At 30.4% G+C, this 11285-nt stretch overlaps 1 pseudogene; it reads left to right on the top strand.

The window, feature by feature from the left end:
* LOC112099876 overlaps nucleotides 1-4588 on the top strand; it is a 14978-nt pseudogene extending 10390 nt beyond the window's left edge.
* Nucleotides 4589-11285: the final 6697 nt, after the last annotated feature.

Here is an 11285-nt window from a genome sequence, read left to right as displayed (position 1 = left end):
CCTCCTGCCTACATGAAACCTCATTATCAAATTTGTAATTTATTTTAAACATTATAATATGTTCATATATTTTAACTACAAATTCGAAAACATTTAGTCCTCTTTTATTAAAAAAATAAAAACATAAGTACACCGCGATTTATTATATACGAGAATAATAAATAATCTAGTGTTAGATATAAAAATATATATATGCGGCGTTAGATATACGATAATAATCAACCAACCTACAAATTAGGCATCTAAATATAATGTATCTAAATGTAAAAATTCAACTCTTGCTTGATTGAAATATAAGATTGTACGGAGTCAACAAATGAGGTGATTACATTAACAATTCACAGATGAAAAAAATTTATGTACAGTGTTATTAATTAATTTATTTTATTATAGCACAATAAAAATAATTAGATTGCTAGCTTCGTTCTTTATTATACTATTTATAACAAGAATTATGTGAATAATGCTAATGATTAATGAAACAAAAATTATATGTATCAACAGAGTCATCCGGGGAAGTCGTTTAATTGGTTGGGCCAATTCCTTCTGGCATTGTTTCTCCGGTAGAATCAACTGACCTGTATGTATGGTTTCTCATTTTAAAAGGTTTTAATTTTTTGTTACATCATGTCTACAACATATTTGATTCATACTTGGTTTGGTTTTCGTTGAATTTCAATATGCTGGAGAATTAGCGACCTGAATGAACCTGAAGGACCTTTTCCATCACTTAGTCATGTGAAGAAGATGAATTACTTGTAAATACCCAGTTGATAGAATTTTTTTGCGTCTTTCGACTATTTTGAAAATCTTACTGTTTGGTTGTGACACTGCAGGATATTGAGGAGTTGCAATATTACAGGAGAGCTGCCTGAATATCTTGCACAAATGATAGGCTTGAGAGTCTTGTTAGTTTGAACTCACTGTAATTCCTTCTTCCCAGGTACACATAGGAGAAAAATCAGTTTTTTTTTTTTTTTTTTTGTCATGAATTTTCTTGCGGGGATCTCATCTTTAACAAGCCAAATGGAGTAATTCCAAGCAAGTTTTCTGGTCCTTGAGTAAATTACGTGTAAGCAATTTTTTTTTTTAATCCTATTTTTCTCCAAGTGCAGGTTGTTTGACAAACTTCTATGTCTTTTTTTTTTCCATAATGTTCATTAATTCATTCTCTCCATCAACAGACAGACATAACTTGTACAGAGTTACAGTCATTTTGTTTAGGTACTTGATTGGAAACTTGCTAAGTGGAGCTATACCAGCAACTTACAGTAAATCTGTAAATGAAACAAGTAAATATAAGTGTTGAAATGCAAATCAGAATCCGAATTCTAGAATAGAGGACATGGTCAGATGGATCAGCGAGTTATAGCTCACATGCCGGTTTTATTCTTAATGATATGTCGGTTACAAGCTTAAATCATGTTTATGATAATGAGTTGGTGTCGAATGTAGTTTTAAGTGAAGCATGTGACTTGCACGTGATACACTTATCAACTATACGCCTAAAACGACATATGCAGATGCCGTTTAATTCACTAATGGGTCTCACATGTTCAGCACGTGGAAGAAGCTGTTAAAAAACGGTTACTAAGAGCGGGAAAGTATAACAAACCCAGAATGCAAGCTGGATGACTCACAAAATTGCTGGATCTTTCTAGAGCTAGATATAAGGTCTTTTAGGCTTTATTATGATTCATTGCGTTCTTCGTAATACTTTCTGTAAGATTGTAACTTGATTCAAAGAAAAACATAAGGCTATAGCTTCGTTTCTCAAGAGGACTAGGCCACTATGGCTGAACCTCTATAAAAATTGTTTGTGTTGTTATTTGCTTTCATCTCTGTTATTAAAAGGGTTATTTGTTCTTTGATTGACTTGATAATCATTCTTGATCATTTCAACAGTCAGCTTATCTCTTTTGCTTGTTTCATGTAATTTACATTGCACAGCGAGAGATGATCAGTCTCATAGAAATATCTATTGCAGAGCTCATTCATATAATAATTTCACTGATGGGAGCTCAGATTCAAATTGTGAAATCCCAAGCGTGTAAGATCATTATCAACTTAAAAGTAACTTTTTGCATTGCCTTGACTTAGTTTTCTTTCATAATTTAATCAAGTTTAGACTATTTATTATGTTGTTATAATTCTGACCACCACCTTGCATCCTTATAGAAATTGAAATGCTTCACCTGCCCAACAAGTAAGTCAGAACAAGAAAGTTTCTTTCTTAACTCGAGGAACATGGGAGCACTATTAAATAAATATGGGACAGAAATCCATTTTATAATTGACAAGACCATTTCCTTACAGCTCTTATAACGGTTTCATTATTATAAAGAGAAAAAAAAAAAAAAACTCTGCTAATGCTGTTTATATTGTACAACAATGCTATGAAAAAATCATTGGCTTTTAATTTTTCTTTTAAAAGTTTTTATTCTACAACTTTTCTTGTGCATTAGATGCTGACAGTTCTTTATCGTCCCAGATCACTGGTCTCTTCATATAAACTGCTGTGGGAAACAAGTGATTGCCGATGGAAATACAACATTTGAAGACGATTCAGATGCAGCAGGGGCTTCCAAATTAGCACCACTGATCACTTCATAGATAATAGTACCTGTGAAGACTTTTATATTCAGATAAATACATCTAGATTGTTGATGAATGGGTCCCAGTTGTACACTGAAGCACGCATTTCTCCCATTTCTCTAACTTTCTGTGGATATTGTATGGTAAATGGAAACCACATAGTCAATCTCCATTTGCAGAAGTATTCTTCACTGACGACAAAACTTACCGCAGTCTAGGAAGACGTATATTTCATGGTTACATTCAGGTAATTTGTTTTCAATCTTTACACAATTCAGTTTCTGTATGAAAAGTTAAGTTGATTGGGTATCATTATTGCAGGGGAATCTGGAGCTGAAGGATTTCGATATTAGCTGGTAGTGTTGTAAAGTAATTTTGAAAACATTTTCTGCTTTTGTGACAAACAATACCATGGAGACTCGTCTCTATAGGGCTGGAAAAGGGACAACTACTATCCCTTATATACAGGAGTTTATAGTCCTCTTTTATCAGCTATTTCTCTTTACATTCCTGGTAGGTTTAATACTAACACGAGGCATGTTTCATTGCAAGTTCATAGATTTTAAAAAAGTCCCCTAATGTTATATCTATGTGAATTCCTTGTATTAAGTGATTTGTTTTTTTTTTCAAGCATATATCATATCCCCATTAATAAATGGAAGCAGGAATAGTACAAATGTAGGCACAGTACTCGGCATTGTGGCAGTAGCAGCATTTATTCTAATCTTAATTGTTAGTGTCCTTTGGTAGAAGGGTTTTTTTCTTCCAAAAGAAAACATACATTGGAACAAGGACTTTAAAATGAGAATAAAAAACAAACTTTCTTTGCAATCTATAGTTCGATTTGTCTCTTTTTCAGAATCTGCATGTGAAGAATCTTGTTTTTGAAGATTAACCCAGTTATTTCTTCCATAGAGCTGAAGGGCCTAGACTTACATACTGGTTCCTTTCACCTACGGCAAATTAAAGCTGCCACAAACAACTTTGCTTCTGAGAACGAGATTAGTGAAGGCGTTTTTGGCCCTGTTTACAGAGTATTCTATGCATGATAAATAATACCTTCTGTTTCATAGCATAGGAGATTTATATATGATTACTTTTTTTCAAAAAAAAAAATTAATAATAATCTCTTCAATATAGAGATATGATTACATTTCTGAAAATTGCAGGGCCTATTGGCAGATGGCAAAGTCATTGAAGTCAAGCAGCTTTCTTCCAAATCAAAGCAAGGAAATCGAGAAATCGTTAATGAGATTGGCATGATTTCTGCTTTACAACACCCTAATCTTGTAAAGCTATATCGATTGTGCACAGAGACACTAAAGCAACCAATGTGCTTCTTGATAAGGACCTAAACCCAAAAAATATTCGATTTCGGTATAGCCAAACTTGATGAAGAAGAGAACCCCTACATAAGAACTTGAATTGCAGGAACCTTGTGGGTTGCTGCATGCTAATTTCTGATCAATGTTTTCTCTTTTTCTTCTCATGAAAATCAATGTAATATTCAAATCCAAATTCATGACTGTGCAGCGTATATATGGCACCAGAATATGCAAAGCATGGCTATTTAACGGACAAAGCAGAGGTCTGTAGTTTCGGGATTGTTACTTTGGAAATTGAGAGCGGGAGAAGCAACGTTATTTGCAGGACAAAGGAGGATAAATTTTATCTTCTAGATTGGGTAACTTTGGCTCTTACAGGTTTTTGTTTCCATTGCTATTGAATTTATAACTAAACCAAATATAATGTTATTTCTACCTATTTCTAGTTAGGCTCTTATCTTAAAAGAGCAAGGAAACTTAATGGAGCTAGTTGTTCCAAATTTGGGTTCAAATTTTATCGAAGAACAAGTGATGGTAATGATCAATGTAGCTCTTCAGTGACTCCTACAAATAGGCCTTTGATGTCTTTCGTTGTGAGCATGCTCGAAGGCAGGGCTGCCGTTCCGGATTCAAGTTTATCAAACGCGATGAAACCAAGTCCGAAGTAATGAGGGCATATTGCCAATTCAGCATAGAACAGAATGGAAGCCATACACAAACTAGGTCATTTACAGGTTCTTCTACATCTGCAGTTGACAAGCTATTTACGGGTTCTTTTACATCTGTAGTAAATTTCTATCAAGTCAATTGGGATTCTAATCAATTCTTGGAATAACACAGAGCGGAAATACGCTAAAACGTTTTGTGTATATTTTTTTTCATTTTTATAAACATGATAGTTGAGACTCGAGACATTAATATTTGTGTGTATATTTTTTTTTCATTTTTCTAAACATTATAGTTGAGAGTCGAGACATTAATGTTTGTGGCGGCAATATTGAGGCTAGTTTCTTAATGATGTAATTTTTAAGATAATCACTGTTACTTATGCTAGTATAAGCAATCAATAAAAGAAGTTCATTGCAATTAGTAAACTCTTTTTAAAAGTAACAAATGTTAACTCTTAAAATCTTGATTATGACTAAAATGAGTGTAACGATGAATAAATATTATATTATTTTTGTTTTGTAGATGGATTTGGAATCGAAAGATCAGTTTATGTAAAGATGCTTTTTGTTTGTATAACTTTTTATTTTTATATTTGGAATTAAAGACATATTTAGGTTTATTTAACATAATCGAGGATATTTTTAAAATTATATTAAAGGATAAAACCGATTCATTCCTCTCTTTTCAAAATTTGTTTTAGAATAAAGTAATTTATCAGGTCAAAATTAATTTTAAAAATAATTTATGAAATACTTAAATTGACTATTAGTTTCTAAAAATCAATTTTGTTCATTCCAATAGCAATCATGAATTCTCTATTGATTCTCTAATGTAGGTAGAGATGGCCAACACCCTAGCGTCATGAAGCACAACACAACATGGCATACATGTAGTCTGGGCCATACTTAAACTTTCAAGCATGTTGGCCTCAAAAGTGCGGCATGATTTGAGACAGGTCAAAGCACGACACATGAAAAAACTCATAAAAAGTATGTTTTAAATTTTATGACTAAATTTTAATTTAATTACACTAATATATTTGTTGATGCCGAAATCCGAACCAGTTGGTTAGTGACTCAATTTCGGATCCCTGCATCAGCATTAAATTTGTTTGGTGGGAAGCTGTTGGTTGATCTCCAAGAATATTCTCTAATTATGAGCAGAACATTCATGAGCATATAATCTTCAAGCTGACGATTAATAAGTACCTGAAATTACAGAGAATGGTCAGAGGTGCCGGAAGTTTTTCCGGCGTAAACCCTCCGACGCTCAAGTCAGTTATGGGGTTTACAGAAAAAACTAAATATGCCATCTCTCATATGGCTTCATAAACATTGCCTTCAAACCAAAAGCTTTTTAAATAATTTACAAAAAAGTAAAGTCTCCAGAAAGAATTTCTCAGTGAGATCAAGAGAAAAAGATCCCCCCCTTTCCTCCCCCTCTTCGCGTGGTTTTCTCGGGGTTTTTATAAATACCCCACACCCACGACCTTAGATCGTGACAATAACCATTAATTAATCAAATTCGTGCCCTGATTTTTCGGAAGAGCTTTGTGGTGGTTTATTTTAACTGAGTCTTTATTCCTGGTCATCACTTGGCCGATGTGATCTGCTCAAGTTTAGACCACCTGGGCGAGGTGATCTGGTCAAGCTCATAGCACATGATCGAGGTGATCTGCTCGAGCTCATAACACCTAGTCGAGGTGATCTGCTCGAGCTCATAACACCTGGTCGAGGTGATCTGCTCGAGCTCATAGCACCTGGTCGAGGTGATCTGCTCCACCTCATAGCACCTGGTCGAGGTGATTTGCTCAAGCTCATACCACATGGTCATCTGCTCGAGCTCACACCACCTGGTCAAGGCAATCTGCTCAACCTCATTGTACCTGGTCGAGGTGATCTGATCAAGCTCATACCACCTGGTCGAGGTGATCTGATCAAGCTCATACCACCTGGTCAAGGCGATCTGCTCAACCTCATTGTACCTGGTCGAGGTGATCTGATCAAGCTCATACCACCTGGTCAAGGTGACCTGCTCAACCATTTGCTCACTTTCACTTGGAGGAGATCATGGTCGCTCTATTTAATTCCTCCAACAATATTCTTTAAATTAATGTGATTGAATTGAAAATTTAGATGATATTATGTTTCATTTCAATTGGGATGAATTTGTATTATTCATTAACTTTATGTTATTCTAAATTACAAATTAATTAGTTATTAATTGAATTTGTATTATAATTAAGTGTACTATAGTTTGTTAAGTCTTCTTCTTCTTCATTATTATTATTATTATGTTACACATACGTGAAATTTTTCTTTTAATATACCTGAAGTTCCTTAATTAATTCCCCTTATAATCAAATTTAATGGAAAATATTTTAATTTGACTAATTTTTAATTTTATTACTGTTTATCTTTTAAAAAATTTGAACGATTGAACTTTCTATGCCCTACTTAAAATTTTGTTTACATTATTTACCCGTAATTGGCTCGGCTTAGTGGTTAAAGTGTTGGAGTGCTAGAGAACTTGAGCTTAATAACCAAGATTGCCAATTTTGTAATTTTTTTGTAGAGAAATTATCAATTAGATACCTTAAGTTTATCATGGTATAAAAAATACTATAAAAAATTAAATTTGACTAATTTTATGCCCTAAGTTTATCATTTGCATTGATCATCCACCAAAGTTATTTATATTGGATCATCCGCCAAAATGTTAGCTATCATCATAACTGATGTGGACATCATAAGGCAATTTAGACATTTAACATGCTAAGTATTTAGAAATTATCAGTCATTCACATTAAGTTTACCTTATTATAAAAAATATTACAAAAAATAAAATTGGTTCACATTTCAACCCTAAGCTTTTAATTTGCATCAACTGTCCACTAAACTACCCAATCAATCTACAAATTACCCTAGACCCTATTTCATCGACACCAATGAATTCAATCCTTACATTTGATTTCATGAACACCCAATCAACCCCAATTTGCAGTAACATAGCTACCATTATCGCTAATCATCACTGCCGTTACCACTTTTGCTAGCCTCATGAATATATACAACTGTCGTATATACAACTGTCGTAGGATTCCTCAACGGCCGGTTTTCATAGCCCAATGCATGTTTTTGTTAATTACCGTAGATAGTTGAAGGATTTAGTGAGGAAGGATGTTGATGATTAAGGATTTGGTACGATTTTAGTGTTGATTTTGTGAACACTAAAAATTTGGAAAGAGAGAAGATAAGAAAGAACATAATGAGATGTATTTTATTTTGTTTTTGGTTGACAAATGATTTGATGCAAATTGTGGTTAGGGATCAAAATCTTTGGTGGATTTTGTTGGGTTTGATATTTTATTTTTTCTTCTTTAATTTAATTTAATTATTTATATTGAAAAGTCAAAATACTCTTGAATTCAAGGGTAAAAAGATCATTTTATTTAGATTCTGTAAGATATTCTAATAGAGTTAATATTTTGGTTAAGGTTGATCAAATTAAAAATTTAGGTGGAAAATTCAACAAATTCAAACTTTTGTATTATTTTTTATAACAAGATAAATTTAAGATGGATGACTATAATTTTCTTTGAATGCAAGGGTAAAATAGTCATTTTACTTAGGTTCTATTAAATATGAGTAATAATATTTTTCAAAAAAAATATGAGTAATAATATAGTTACAAATTCTTGTATAAATTTTTATTGTACAAACTAATGTGACATAATTTAATTGATTAGATTAGATGTCCCTTGGTCCACATGATTTGTTTTTATTATTTTATATTTTTATTCAACTAATAAGTTAATGTCAAATCAATTTGTACAAAATAAGTTTATACAAACGTTTGTGGCTGTATTATTACTCATTAAATATTTAACGTTTTGGTGGACAATTGACATAAATTAAAAAGTTAGGGTGAAAAATTAAATAAATTTAAATTTTTATAATATTTTTGATAACATACTAAACTTAAGATATATGACGAATTTTTTTTTAATATATATAATAAAAGCAGCCCAACTCAATTTGGAAGGAAAAAAAAGGAAAAAGCAATGGGCCTCTTGCTAGCCATGGCCCAAGTGGGGCAATGTTGGGCCGGCCTCTCAAAAAGTTGGGCACCGCACGTTGACAATTCTCTAGATGTAGGCATGAACTTCGATTTTTTTTCAAAGCAATCTATGAGATCCAATTTAGAGTATGTTTGGTGTTAAAAGTATGTGGCTTAAAAGTTCAACTTGCAATGGGAAAAAAAGCTGTAGCAATAAAATAAATTTTGATAATTTATTATAAATAGAATTTACAAAAATAGTAAAGTTATTTTATATTTTTCATCAGTGAGATGAAATCAACTAAACCTTCAGACTATAGTAATAAGTATTTACTAAATATTTTATTATAGCTATCCAGCTATAATACTAAATAATAAGGTGTTTATAACCTTCAAATAGAAGCTAAATTTGAAGTTTAAATTTGATTGCCAATAAAAATTTTATTGAAAAAGAGATTAGAAAGAAATTGTCGTTTTCAAGTTCAGACATCCGACTAGATATCAAATAACTAGCAACTTAATTTGTCAGGACATAATATGTTTTAGTTTTTATGCATGATAGCATTAGCATATTACAGAACCTGATAGATTTGTTATGGGATCAATGTCTTTGAATTTGATGTATGATAGCATTACCATGGAAATGACTAAATTATTATTATTTTTTTTTTAATCAAGAAATGAAATTAAGAAGCATTTTACTTTTTCGCTATAAGTTTATCTCATTACCTTCCTAGTTATAGCTTCTGCAAATTAACTGTCGAATACGATATATTTAAATTAAGAAAAATGCTAAAAATACAAAAGAAAGACAGATGGGAGACAAATGAATATAATATTATAGACTTATAGTGTTAATTGATTATTTTGTCTTTTCTTTTACGTTGTATGGTGTAATAGTTAATTTTATCATCCTTCTGATTAAATATCATTGCTCTTAAATTAATGTGTTTTTTTTTTTAATGAAAGTGCCCTTGGACAGTTATTCGTAAAGAGTGCGGGCTTTTAAAACCCTTCAAAGTCTTTACAACACTCCTTTTCAGTTTTATTTTCTAAATAACCCCCACTTTAATATATAAAATACAAACTAAAATTAATAATCTTTCAATCAAATTTCACAAAAAAAAAAAAATTTTCTTTTAAGTTTCATTTATGAAATACATCTAAATCCTAAAATCTCAAATTATTTTATTCTCATTATATAGTTTATATCCCCATAACTCTAAACTCTTTTACTTATCTAAAAAAATAATTTATTTTTTCAACTAAATTTTAAATATATATATAAATCATGAAATGGGGTTGATCTAAAAAAATTTGTTAAAAGAATAATCTATATAAGGGCTAAGTGGTTAACTGAATTCTCATTCAAAATAAGGAAAGAATTATTTTGTCTTTCATTATTTCGGTAATTTTAATTCAGAAAGGATTTTATGAGGAATTTTTAGTGGTGTCAAAAGTCTTATTCATTGGTAAAAGTGGTGTTGTTTTGATGGGATTCAAACAGAGTTTCGAATAACAGATTTATCCTCCGAGTTGTGATATTTTGACCCCTTCATTATATCTCGCCATACCCCACTAATCACTTCCATTCTAATACCGATTTTTTTTTTATCCTCGTTTGAAATGACTTAAAAGGATAAATAGGTTTTACATGCACCCACATAATAATTTTTGTTAACATCTAATATAGCTAATCTAATTTTTTAAATCCTAATTTCTTTTAACTTTTTAAATTATTATTTCTTCTCAACTATTGTTTATTCAACTTTTTTAATCATGGAAGAAATTAATTTACAGTACTCAATAGAGGATGATGAAAAAGTATCAAATCTTTTTTATGGTTATGGCAATGATATATAAATCTTTTTCTTTATAGTGATTTTGATAATTTTTTTTAAAAATAGATTTTATAAGTTTTATATGATGGGTGCTTAAAAAAAAGATAAAAATTATAATAAGGGTAAATTTGGGATTAGGTGGGGTATGTAGAAAAATAAAGATTAATTTAAAATTTTTAAGAAAAATTATCTCTACACCACTTCGTTTTGTAATATTTACATCTCACCACCGCAAAATTTTAACATGTTCTTTGCACTACTTTTTTTTTAAGCTCGTATCTGTTAACTACTTGGACGCTAATAAATCATTTTATCCCTCAATGAATTAAAAAATCATTTTATTTTATAAAATTTTTTAAAATAAAAAATAATAATTACAAAGATACCTAAATTTAATAAAATAAATAAATCTCAAATCCAATATGTTAATTTTTTATAATTATAATTCTATTTTAAAAAGTTATAATGTTAATTTTTTTTGTAATTATAATTTTGTTTAATTTGTATAAGAAAGCTTTTTAATATTAATTACAAAGAATTTTACAGTAATTATAGGGAGATTTTCTCTTCATGTTAATTTTTGTAAACTTCACTATACTTAATTTAATTTAAAAAATTAAATAAAATTATTATTACAAAAAATATAATTACAAGATGTTAATTTTTATAACTATAATTTTTTTAAAAAATTATCATCTTGATTTTGAGATTTATTTTTTTTTAATTTAGATGTATTCTTATAATTATAATTTTTTATTTTTTTAAAATTTTGTATAATAAAATAATTTTTTAATCA

The sequence above is a fragment of the Citrus clementina genome, unplaced genomic scaffold (genome assembly GCF_000493195.1).
Source record: "Citrus clementina cultivar Clemenules unplaced genomic scaffold, Citrus_clementina_v1.0 scaffold_3, whole genome shotgun sequence".
NCBI classification, from domain to species: Eukaryota; Viridiplantae; Streptophyta; class Magnoliopsida; order Sapindales; family Rutaceae; genus Citrus; species Citrus x clementina.
This window is presented reverse-complemented; position numbering and strand designations above follow the sequence as displayed.